Source organism: Protopterus annectens, chromosome 4.part0, assembly GCF_019279795.1.
Source record: "Protopterus annectens isolate FY-2018-M chromosome 4.part0, PAN1.0, whole genome shotgun sequence".
In the NCBI taxonomy this organism is placed as follows: domain Eukaryota; kingdom Metazoa; phylum Chordata; order Ceratodontiformes; family Protopteridae; genus Protopterus; species Protopterus annectens.
In genome coordinates, this window is record NC_056733.1 from 843,327,495 (window position 1) to 843,341,180 (window position 13,686).

At 40.4% G+C, this 13,686-nt stretch overlaps 1 protein-coding gene across 1 annotated transcript in view; it reads left to right on the plus strand.

Moving 5' to 3' along the window:
- The window catches only part of CFAP52 (cilia and flagella associated protein 52), a 788,965-nt gene that overhangs the window by 559,274 nt on the left and 216,005 nt on the right, over positions 1–13,686 (plus strand). The gene's annotated exons all lie outside the window — the stretch shown is intronic.

Consider the following 13,686-nt stretch of genomic DNA (forward strand, 5'->3'; position numbering starts at 1 on the left):
ATGAGCTTGGCTCTTACATCAGCCTCAAAACTGTCCCCCTTGGTTCTGGGATTCTCTACAGTTCCTAGGAGCCAGAGGTTTCCTTGGATCAGGGGTAGGGGGCCTTTGAGTTGATGAGGAGAGTGCTGTCTCCACAGGCAGCTCCACTCACAGGTCTAGACATTCTTCCCCCTAAGGCACCGGTGTCTGTCTCTCTACCCTTGCATCCACAGGGACACGGAGATCCTAAGCCTCAGGATGCCCCACAGGGTGGCCCCCTCTCTTCTGAAACCTCTCCAGAGTACTCCTCTGAAGAGTTTCCTTGGAAGAGGCTATGCAAAAGGAAACATTTAGACTACCCAGAGGAGTCCTTCACTTCGGATACGAACCTCTATGATGCCAATGTGTCCCCATGGTCGCCTCCTGATGATGTCTCCTTTGGAGACATCATGGAAATACTTAATCAGAGTGGTAGCTGGAAGTCCACCAACCCTTCAGGCACTGTGACAATGGACACCTCCCAGCTGGGGTGGGGGGCACTACTTGGGAAGGGCATTCCAAGGTACAACAAGATGCATGTCAATGTCCTATAAATGAGGCCATTCCTCCTAGCATTGCAGGCATTTCAAGATGCTGTCCCATCCAGGACAATTACAATTCAGATGGACAGTTTGTCTGTAGTCTGGTATATCAACAAACAGGGAGGAACCAGATCTTATCTACTACATCAAGAAGCAGTGAGAGTGTGACAGTGGGTGATCTCTTCAGGCCCCTTTCTCACAGCAATGCACATACTGGGGAAAGCCAACATGCTTGCAGACAGATTAAGAAGGTCAGCTTTGATGCCTCATGAGTGGTCTCTCAATATCAAAGTGGCCAAGAGAATTTTCTGTTGATGGGGCCAGCCATGCTGCATTGTTTTCACTTCTCCCTTCAGCAACAAGTGCAGCAGGTTCTTTGTTTCAATTTCCTCTTTGGTGGAGTCATCAAAAGATGCTCTAGTTTACAGTTTGTTCTCTGGTCTCATTTATGCTTATCTCCTCTTGCTTCTAATCACCAAGTTCATGCAGAAAGTATACCAGTTAAAGAGCAGAGTTATCTCTGTTGCACCTTTTTGGCCTCGAAAAGTTTGGTTTCCTTTTCTTTGGCCTCATCTTCTGTATCCATCCTGAATACTAAACTCCTGTCAAGATCTCCTTTCTCATCTGACAGGATTCTACTAGGAAAATTTACAAAAGTAAATAGAACAAATTTTCATTCTGGGCCCTTAAAATAGATTTAGACCCTTTTTCTGCACCCATGCCAGCTGTATTTGAATTTTTTGCTTCAGTTTTCAATGGCGGGGGGGGGGGCAGTTTCTCTGCTATTAAGGTTGAGTTGGCTGCCATTTTAAATTTCCATTCTGGTGAAAAAAATTCTTTGTTAGCTTCTTTTAGGTTAAGCATGGTTGCTTAGGCCCCCTCAGTAAAGGCCCTAACTCCTCCTTGGCATTTAACTATCATGCTACAAGGTCTGCACAAGGCCCCTTTGAACATTCAGCCAAGACAGACCTAATGTTATTGCCCTGGAAAACTATGTTTCTAGTTGCTGTTTTGTCAGATGATGAATATCCGAACTCCAGGCTATTTTCTCCAAGTCTCCTTCACCAATTTTTCATAAGGGTAGACTTTCCTTACTTACCAAACCATCTGTTTGCCTAAGACAGCTTCAGAGTCTAATATTAACCAGGTCATTGACCTCCCAGTTTTCTTTCTAAATTCTTCTAATAAGGGAGAATACGTCCATCTTTTGGATGTGTACGGATAACTTCAGTTTTTTCTCCATTAAAACAAAGATTTAAGGAAAACTGACCAATTGTTTTTATCCTTTTCAACAAACAGACCAGGCATGACAGTTTCTAAAGTAGCCTCAGCCAAATGGTTAACTGATTGCATATCTTTTGTCTATAGCCAAAGAGAGTTGCCTTTACCTAAGCCCCCTGGAGCTCATTCCACAAGTTCTATGGCTGTCTCTTCAGATTTTTGGTCAAGAATATCAATAGATGACATTTGTGCCACTGACAGTCCAATCCAGTGCTCATACCTTTATTGCTCATTACAAATTAGATTTGGTTTCTAGAAAGAAAGCTGCCTTTGACTCTGTGATACTCTGAAATATCCTTCTATGAGGACCACCGAAGGATGATCTAGCTGGGGACTCTGTCCCATCAGTTGAGGAATAAATGAAAATGACAGCATCAGATAAAGTTATGTTCTCACCATAATGATACATCTGTGTTGTCCATTTTCATTCTTCCTCAACTTCCCACCCTTCTAACCCCCTTCCAGTTATTCCTGGAGGGACGAAGAGATCATACTTTGGGAACCTTTGTTCCTTGTTTGAACTCCAGTTCTATCTCTATCATCTATGCCTTTTTAAATTCCTTATAGTATCAACCTTGGATTATTGGAGGCAGCAAACTCAAACTGATGTATGGTAGGTTAGTGGGCCATTATTGGAGGAGCTCAAGAGTTGGATCCAAGGATCTGGAGAAAGTGGCATAGTCAGATCTGAGACCCATTAGTTAAGGAAGAATGAAAATGAACAACACAGATGTATTGTTATGGTGAGTAGATAACCTTTTTTATACTCACCACAACAAATCTATTCCAGACTGGGTCAAAGCCCACTTTACCAGGGCCTTGGGTTCAACCATGGCTTTTTGGAAAGGAATTCTATAAGTATTCCAGAAGGTGTAACTTGGTCCATTGTACATACTTTTCTAAAGCACTGTAAACATAATCCATTCTCTCAGTCTAGAGCAGGCCTTGCTAAGACCATTCTCTAGGGACTCATGGACTGTTCTCCTTCCACCACCCAAATGTAGTAAAGTACTGAAATCTTTCAATATAGCTAAACAACTGCAGCAGTGAATAATATGATGAACATATTGCAGTTTATAAGTATACTTACTGTAATAGTACACATTTATTTATTTATTTAACATTTGTTTACTGGGAAAGTCCGACTTGGAGCAAAGCCAATTTCCATCGGAGGCCCAGGGAGAAATGCTCCAGAAGCATGTCTTTGTAACATGGGAAGAAAACAAAGCACCCAGAGGAAACCCACATGGATGCAGAGAGGGCATGCAGACTCTGCACAGAAGTCACCCCAGCCAAGAATCAAACCAGATAACCTCTTGCTGTGAGGTGACAATGCAGCCACTGCACCACTGTGCTGGCCAGTGCTACTGCACTAGCCACTCCCTCCCTCCATCCATCCACCTTGTTTTTTTGGTGTGCTGTTTATGCTAGGGCGTGGACATTTATTTTTTGTTATTCTTAAAATGGTTCTTTCAGGGCTCTGCCTCCCTTTGTCTGTTCTCATGAAAGCTGTGAAGGGCATGGCACTAAAACCTGTCTTTTAAGCCAGCTCATCTTGAGGTGACTGATGGTTTAGGCATATGGTAGGTGCCCAAAATATTTAGAAGCAGGCTGGCTGTTATGTCTTATGCAGGATATAACCTGTATAACTAAGGCTATAGCAGCAATAATCATTTGAACATCTGCTGTTGTAATACATTTACCCTACATACACACGTACATGCACACACATACACACACACACACACACAACACATACACACACACACACTGACTTTGAATCTGCTTCTCTTGTAGAATTCAAATACTTATCTCAGAGCTCAAAGGACTATTTTTGGTGGCAATAATTTCAGAAAGGAAATTTCCAGCATTTCAAGATTTATGTATTCATCCTCTTTATCCAACCTTTCACAGAAATAAATTGGTCTTGTGAAGAAATCCCACATTCAGTCCTAATGTAGCCTGAAACTAAATTTTGAACCACAGTCTTAATCTCCTAGCATTTTCCCCAGGTTATGCCAAAAAGAAAAGCAGGTTTCATACTATTTAGACACATGTATACAACTAAATTTTAACTTGACAGCACCACATCTTTTCAAAAATACATGTGCTTTTCTGTATCTTGTGCTATAACAGATTTTGTTAAAGCCTGCCTAGGGAATTCTCAGAGTGGATTAAGATGTGCATTCCTAGCACACAATCAGCAAGATCAATGGCTACATCTCAAGTATGTTTCAAGAACCATACTTAGATGAAATCTCTGTGTCTGTGGTATGGACGACTTTGTTTTCCTTTACAAAATACTACAAGCTGGATGTATTCTCACGGTCCAGGTTCTCCTTCAAGGCCACCGTCTTATATAAAATGCTTTTACTATACCACTGAAGAGGAGAAGCTGTGTACACTGTTTTGATGATATCAGACAGGATTGACTAGATCAACCTAGATATGAAGATTCTCCATTTACCCAAGTGATAGATCTATATGATCCAAGTCCATCCTCTTCAATATACCTATCCTCCTTCCCCTGCCCCACTGAAGTGAGACCTTGAGGGGGTTCACAGTAGTTTATAAGATTCATTTTCTTATTTAGTCTTTATTTGATTATGGTTTTCCCTACTCAGTACACTATTCAAATCTGTAGAGAAAAAGGAGAATTATGAATTATGTATGGGTCAGGAAAAGGAGGAGGAGCCTGGAAATTTTTTTCTGATTCAAACTCACTTGAGCGTGCAACTACTTACGAAGAGCATTTTACTAAAAAAAATGACCTTATATACCAATGCATCAGATTTAGGTTTGGAGGCAGTGCTATCTTAAAGACATTCAAGGGATGAGCCCCTTGATCCTATATCACCCCAGGAAGTTGAACAATTCCGAATGAATTTACTTGGCCATTGAATGTATGTGGCAAGCAAGTGTACTTTCTGTTGACTGAAATATTAAATTCTGGATAGTCACTTTAGCTTAATAATTGACCACCCCTCTTTACAATGGTTGTGTAAGCAGACTGGTGGCAAAACAAAACTGTTCTGGTGGATGCCATCCCTCCAAACTTTTCAGTATGCCAATGCCCACAGGCCTTAGTTAGCCACCAAAAACACTGATAGGTTGTTGGTGTCCTACAGCCTGCAGTATGAGTCAAAAGACAGGTGTGTGGGCTTGGGAGAGGGATAGTCATCTGATGTTGTGAAGTAAATGTGTGAATGTGCCTTTGATGAGGCTTGTATATGAAAACTCCCACAGAATTCTATTTATGAACTTATATGCATTAGATAGCAATAAAGCACGAATTACTCATTAATGGTGTACAAAAACAAGGTTACATTACCGAAAGCATTCAGGAAAAGTAGATGTTCATCATTATGATCATTGCTGCAGTAGCCAAAACTATATGGGTTATATCCTGCATATAACTTTGGGATCCTAAAAACAGAGATGGCTAACTTCATGGCACCCATGCAAATGGAGAATAGCTGCATGACTGCAGAGTCATACACCAATGCACTCTACAAACATGTACATAAATACATCGATCTTGCCACACCCAATAGAACCAGTACGCTCTCCTCTAAAAAAAGGAAGCCAATCTGGTCGTCCCCTGCCATGAACAAACTCTACAACAGAAGGAGGAAACTGATGTGGAATAAGGTAAAGTCCCAAGACTGGAAAAACTCCATTATCAGCCTCAACAAAAAGTTGAGATCCCTCATCAAATCTTCTAAAGCTAGCTAGGAAAACAGAATTGCAGCAGATAGTAAAGACAACCACAAGGCCTTCTATAGTTATGTAAAAAATCTCCAGGGCAATACCCAGATTTACTCTCAGCTACTGCACAATGGTACCTCCTATATCGAGCCAACAGATATTGCCAATATACTGGCCAACAAATTCAGAGCCAACTTTACCCTTCTCTCGACTCCTAAAGGACCAATCACAATACCAGTAGATTGCCAGGCACCCAGTATTACTGCTGCACAGGTTAAAACAGCACTGTCCAAGTCCAAGAATTTCTACATGAACTACAGAGTGAACTGGCACCTCACCTGTGTGCCCTGTTCAGTCACAGCCTCACCTCAGGCTTTGCCCCTACCAAAAGGTGCACTGCTACAGTCATTTCTCTCCACAGAGGAGTGACTACAGACCCTGGGAACTATTGCATCATTAGCCTGATGAGTCTGATATGCAAAGCTATGGAACACATCATCATGGACCTAATAAACAAGGATACAGGGAATCTCCAAACTCTGGATCCTGCACAGTTTGGTTCTGTAAAGGGTAGATCATGCCTGCTCAACCTGGTCGACTTCTTTGAGTCATTCACCAGAGCTGTGGATGAAGGCAAGGTGGTTCATACAGCCAACCTTGATCTGGCTAAGGCCTTTGATACCATTCCCCACTCAGGAATCATAGAAAAACTCACTAAGCTAGGCATCAACCCCTATATCACTAGGTGGGTTGCAAACTGGCTCATAGATAGTACCCACAGTGTGAAAGTAGTTGACTCTAAGTCGGACTGCAGACCAGTCATGAGTGGAGTCCCACAGGGTTGGTCCTGGGTCCTCTTTTGTTTGCTGTTTGGTATCTACTTCTCTGTAGTCCCAGCCAATATGAAGGGACTCTGGCTGACAACGTTCACAGACAATTGCAATTGGGAGCTATTATTAACTCCCCAAGTGATGTTGACATTCTACAGAAAGGCCTCACTGATACCGACGAATAGTGCCAGAACCATGGCCTTAAGCTCAATGCCAAAAAATGTGTCTTCATCCCCCTTGGGAAAAACCCAGTTCCCTTGAATTACCACATTGATGGTAGACCACTGAACACAGAGGGAGTTATAAGAGATCTGGGAACACAGGTTGACAGCAACCTCTCTTTTGACAACCACATTGCCACTGTGGTCAGAAAGTCCTTCTATGTGGTACATCTCATTACTAAGAGTTTTGCATCCAGAAAGAAAGAGGTCATTGTCTCCCTCTACGTTTCCCTCAGGCCATTCATCGAGTACAATGCCTCATTTGGCATATACCTCACTAGACACCTGCAACAACTGGAGAGGCCACAAAAGTACCTCACAAAGAGGATCCTAGCCCTTAAATAATTGTCCTATATGGGCAAACTCAAAAAACACCAACTATTCTCTGTCTCATATCGCCTACTTAGAGGTGATCTCTGCTTGACTTACAAAGTGATGTCTGATCCAGCTCTGTTAGAAGCGCTACATCTAAAGAAATCCCAATCCCTCTGCACCACACGCTCCAGAGACTTCAACCTCATTACCACAATCAACAAAACATGCTTCAGGGACAGGTTTATAACTCAAGAGACTGCCCATGCTCGGGAATAGATTTCCCATACATGTCAAGCAGAGCACCTCACTGACCCTCTTCAAGAGAAATCTTGAGGAGTGGATGGGAAGTAAAAAATTCACCCCAGGGATAACTCCAGTGGCTCTACTCGACAGAGGCACTGTGAACTAAGGTCGGGTGGCAAAATGCTAGAGTAATCCTATGAGCTTGGCTTGTAAAGGCTCCAGGGCCATCAGCCTAGTACACACCTGTGAAACTATGAACCTATGAAAAAAAGAAATGTTTGGTTTTCTGTTTCTTTTTAGAAAGAATTTCTGAAGAAATTAACCAAGAATTGGCAGCCATAACTTCTTCATTGCTGGACACAGCAATCTGACTAAGCAGAAGCACTTTCCCTGCCCTTTTTCCCCAAGACTGACAAGATTGCTTTCCCTTGCCCACTAAGGGGACCCCCAGCAGTTGCAGAGGATGTGTCTAACCCCTGGACCATAGTGGATTTATGGTCTACACTAGAGGGATCCAAAGAACAAAATGAGTGGTCTGGGGAACCAGCTTTGGCCACAGCAGAGTCACTCACCTGTGACTGCAGGGATGGCAAGGGCTGTTAACTATCTTTTCATGTTCTGGCTGGAAAAAGATCCAACTGAGAAAATGGTATGTAGTGACATGGTCAAGCTGAAAATGGTGGTTGATTCCCAGGGAAACAACAACAATAATCAGTAAACCTTGGGAAAAAAGTGCACTAAAAGGAACTTTAAACATTTTCCCCTCCCACAAAAATTAAAACAACATTAGTTTCTCCACAGAAAAAAATAGTTTTAAACAACTATTCACCACAAAAGTAAAGAGTGTTCCTGTTTAAAAGTGCATTAAAGTCATGTGACTGTCAACAAAAACAGTTTTCCTAGTACTTTTTTTTCAGAAAAAATAAGTGTTCTTTAAGAAAAAAGCAAAGTGCAAGGCTTTTCTCCTAAGAGACCGTTTCTACCAACCAATGGAATGCTTACTAGCTGACTGTCAATTCTTGAAAGCCCACACAGAAGTCCACTTCTTAGCAGCAGGAAACTGCTGAAGGGTATAGCTGACTTAGTCAGCATAGCTCAGGTTGCCTAATAGCACATGCAATGTGCCCTAAAGCTTTAGAACTTGACTGAATGTTATATGCTATGCAAGACATAATCCATATAGCTTAGGTAACTGCAGCAGCGATCTTTTGAACATGTACTCTTATGGTTAGTTTACTTACACAACTGTACTTTCTTCATCTAAAAGATCAATGAGGAGTGAGCAAGAATCATTGTAAATCTTAGAGGGATGAAGTCTGATGGCCTAGTCGGGACTCTTTGTGAAGCTAGCATATGGACCTGAGCAAGTACTATACCCTGGACTTTTGCTTGAGTGTAACCCCATAGCCGCCTAAGGTGCCACTGTAGCTGGGGTGCTTTTCCAGTAATCTGGATGGTGTAGGTATGCCAGGATGGGGGCATCAAATGGTGTGGGGGGGGTGCTCTGGAGCCCTTTTTCCAAGGGCACCAGCTGACCAAGGGCCAGTCCTGTGTAACCCATTACTAAAAGGACTATGTGCTCTTCACATAATTTTGCTTGAGAAAATATCTTAAAGGTACAGTTTTGTTTGCTTTAAAAGCCAAGTAGGTTATAATTTTTTCATTTACTTTGGTGATCTTGGAAGAATACAATATGTGTTTTTATATATATGCAGCCTCTAGCATTTCCTTGAACTTAAATATATACAAATATATATATATATATATATATATATATATATATATATATATATATATATATATATACACATAGAGAGAAACACACACAAACACACTAACCATAAAACAGACAAGTAGACAGCAATCTGGTACCTCAGCAATTCACCTTCAGTGGATTTAATATTCTATAAAATTGCATTCCTTTTATCATATGGCCACATTGGTTAAAAAAATAAAAGTTGTTGCATGTTCATACAATCCATTGTTTTGTTTTCTTTTTTTCTTTTCTTTTTGTTTCCTCACCTAGTTTACCCTAATATTACCTTACCTAAAGCAAATGAAAAGACATGCACCAGTGGTTATTTTTTTCTAAATGAAATGTCCTGCATCCATTGTTCTCCAAGTTCACGGGTCATTACGTAGCAGACAAAAATTTTACACATAATTATATTCAAGTGTAATGTGCACATACATTAATTTATTTTTGTTGTTAACCAGGATAGTACATTGATCTCAGTGGGCCACTTACAGTTTCAGCTCAGGAGCCAATAAATGACAAAAATATACTGACAAATTCAAATATACAGGAAAGGAAAAAAAGCAGGAACTCATGTATACAGTTTGGAAAGTAGATATGTAGATATTAATACAGTAGTCAATATATAAAGATGTGTAGTTGTGACAGCATTTTAAATGTATTATGATTACATGCAGAGGCATAGCTGACTCAAACAGTGTCCTGTGCCAGTCCCACAAACTAGTATCCCAACCCCTCAGCTGTTCATGTCAAGGACTTCTGTAAAACTTCCATGATGTTTGCTGCAGCCCCCCCCCCCCCAGCTCTTCAAATGAAGAGACTAAAAAAAAGTATTTTTCTTTTTACTGGTACACCAACCAGGTGGTCAGACACAGGACATATTCCTCCAAATTCCTAACTTCTTGACCCAGCCATTCAGGTTCCATTTCTGTGCTTTATCCCCACCATGCTACCTTTTATTATAGTAAAAAAAGAAAGTAAATAAATAAATATATATATTTTTTCTTTTAAACTGTATCGAACTTCTTGCACATATGTAGCAAACAGTTGCTACATTATATACCCTGCAGGTTTTAGTTAAAAAAAATGCTTTTAAACTGTAGCAAACTGCTTTCTAGAAATGTAGCAAGCAGTTGCTACAGTTTATACCCTGCATAGAGTGCTACAGTGTTCAGGATTTGGTCAAGAAAGCAGATTTTTTTTTTTTTTTACATTTAAACTGTAGCAAACTGCTTGCTACACTATAACAACTAGTTGCTATAGTTAGACAACACAGCTCTTAGGTTTGACTGCAAATGCAATACTGGCTTTTAGACGCCAGTATTGCACTAAGAAAAACTGGGATGATTGATGGCTGATCGGATTGCACCCTCTAACACTTTGCACCCAGGACATTTGTCCCTTCACCCTGCCATAGCTATGCTACTGATTAAATGAGTAAAAGAGTATGGTGAGGTAGAGAATAGAAGTTATGTAAATAATGTAGAGAGATCTAAAGAAATAGGTATGAAAGTTCTAAGTTGTTTTATGTTATGGGGTTGGGCAGCAAGGAATGGCATAAGTATTTGAATGTTATTAGCATGAAAACTAGGCAGGGCAGTTTAGGTAACTCATCTGGAATTATAGCAGATGGCATCTCTAAAGAGTCAGTGTTGAAGACCCTTTCTGAATATTTTGAAGGAGGTGCTTTCTTTAAGGGAAAGACAGGGATGCTTAGACTGGTGATCCAAGGATTGAGAAACTGTGGTCAGAAGACTGAAGTTTTTTTTTCTTTTAGAGTAAGGTTATGTTGGGTGGCAGGGATCTAAGTTTTAGTTCGGAGAGTGGGAAAATAGTCAGGTGGCTAAGAAAGGGAACGATTTCAGAGTAATTAATTTGAAAAGAGAGACATTAATAAGAGTTTGATCCTTGGGTTGATGAGGAGCCATTGTGTTTTAGCAAGGAAACGACAGTGGCATTGTGTTCTGGGTGAGACAGTGATAAAACTACAAATGTTTTCAAAGTTTGAAGAAATTAGATTTTTTTCCCTGAGGCAGCTGAAGCTACCAGAGGAAAACCATACTCAAGTCAAGAGAGGCACATCCCTTTATCAAAGGTGACTTAGGATTCATGCGAGAAAACATGAGAGAGCTTGGTGGCCCATGTTGTTGGAAGGTAAAATGTTGGTCTAATCATAGTCATAATTAATAGAAATGGATTGTGGTTTTGTAGTGGTTTAAGTTTCCACGATTTTTTGCTAGTTGAAAGGGACCTTGTTGAGCTTCTGTTTGGTTCTGAAAGCATACTGTTTGTTTTTGTTTGTTTGTTTGTTTCTTGGTGAGTATGAGTGACTTCCATTGTATCAGCCAGGTTGAGAGCTGAAACAGATCATCTTTTAGTTGTTTTTTTTTTTTTTTTTTTTGATAACTACATTAGAGGAGTAGGCTATATAGATTACCATATCACCAGCGTAATGGATGATGGGTAGATGAATGAGGTCTGCTGCAAGTGAGTTAATGAAGACTGGGATGAGAAGGAGAGATAGGACTGACCCTTGTGACAGTCTGAAGCTCAGTGGGGTAGATTTGGAGAGTGTGTTGCGTATTTTTGACTTTGAAATGCCTGTCTGTTAGGAAGCTGCAAAACCACTGGAGAGCTTGGTTGCTGATTTCAGCCGAGGAAAGAGAGTTAAGTAGGTGTAGGTGAGCTGCAAGATCAAAGGCTTTTGTAAGGTCAACGAAGATTGCTTTGATGAGGTTGCACTTGGTGAAGCTTAGAGGTATGCTGTAGGTAAGGGTAAACAGGTTAGTTTGGATGCTGTGACACCACCAAAAATCTTATTGTTTTGGAGAGTGCATGTAGTTTTTTTTTAAGTGCAGAACTGTGAGTAGATAGATGAGTTTTTCAAATATTTTGCCAAGAATTGATAGGAATGAAATGGGTCAGAAGTTCCCTGAATTGATCGGTTTGCTGTTTTCTTATTATTTAATGTATGCAAATTTCCACAGAGAGGGCATTTTGTACTGTGCAAGGCAGCTGTTGTATATGATTTCTATAGGGTATACTAACTAGTTTTTACATAGTGAGATAAACCAACAGTGGAAGCCCTCAGATACTTTGGGCATTAGAGGGAATATAACATGAAAAAAGAAAACTTTAGTCTTAAGCTTCATTTCAGATGTTGGAAGATGTAAAACAAAACATGACCTTTAAACAAATAAACACGAAATGAAAATGACAATAATGTTTCTTCCCTTAAACATTCACTTCTAAATTTAAAGAATTATGCTGAGATACTAAGTTAAGTTCACTTCACAATGAAAGGAGTAAATCTCACTAAAATAACTTAAATAATATGCCTTGTATTTTTCAATAAATTTGTGTCATATACCTTGGTCAGGTCAATGTAGGCAGTGTGAACTATTCTGCCCTCATCCATTGCTTTGGTGACCTTCTCAAAGAGGTCCACCATGCTGATTAGGCATGACCTGCCATTGAAGAAACCAGACTGGGTTGTGTCAGGTGTCTGGAGGTTTACTGTATCACTATTGATCATCTTCATAGTAATTCTTTCCATGGCTTCACATATAAGACTAGTGAGACTTATGGGTCTGTAGTTTCCAGAGTCTGTAGATGGCCCACCTTTGTGCAGAGGGATGACTGTTTCTGTTCTCCATTCATGGGGTATGAAGCCTGTTTTGAGGCTACAGTTAAATAGCAGTTCTAGAGGGCTAAATATTTTATGTTTCATGCTATTCAGAAGGCATCCTGGGATATTGTCTAGGCCCACTGATGTAGTGTCATTGGCTTAGAGAGAGCATTAAGGACCTATTCCCAAGAGATAGTAAGGGAGTTATATTTGATGCCATTTCCCGAGGAAAGGTTGAGGGGGAGAGAGGGGTAAAGTTGGAGTTGAATTTATTGGCCAGTAGGTTTTCTATATCTTCTGGCTCAGTTTAGGGGCACCATTTACAATGAGCTCTGTGCACAATTATGTATTGCCTTTGAGGTCGTGGACATAGGTAAAAAAATGCCTTGTGGTTATTCATGGTCTGGGAGGCTAAATTTACCTCAAATTTGGATTTGGTGGACTTTATTTGTCCTCTGAGTTGTTTTTTCAGTTTGATGAGAGGGCTTTTATCCTGCTAGGTGCTACACCTACTTATTTTTGCCATAATTTTCTTTCATTTGTTGTAAAGCCTATTGATTTTATGATTCTACCAGGTGGCTTGTTTTTTCAGTTAGTTCTATACTTCTTCATGGTGAGTACAGCTGCCACTATGCAGCTATTAACATGCTTGTTACAGAGTTGATATGAAGAGTTCTGCATAGGCAGCAGTGTTCTCCGGGTTTATGGGGACTTGAAATTTTATCAGGTTATCACTTAATAGGAGGGAGTTAGTCTTAGAGTAGTTCTTGAATATTACAGGTTTAGCTGGGGATCCAGGTTCTATTTTTACTTCAAAGGAGACCATTTTGTGGTCTGACTTTACCAGGGAAGACATTAGCATAAGGGGTGTGCAGCACTCTCCCATATTAGTGAGCACCAGGTCCAGTATGGTTACATCCCTGGCTAGTGCATTGACAGTTTGGCCCAGGGAATTTGTGTTTACAAAATACAGGAATCTTTATGTCTGTATGTTTGTTGTCATACAGGATTCCCATTTAGTAGTGGGGTAATTAAAGTCACACATGAATATGGTATTGGGTTGGATATTGAGTGTTTCCAATAAGTTTAAGTACATGGTATGGGATTCCTGGATCATAGAGTGGGACCTATAGTTTGCAAGGAA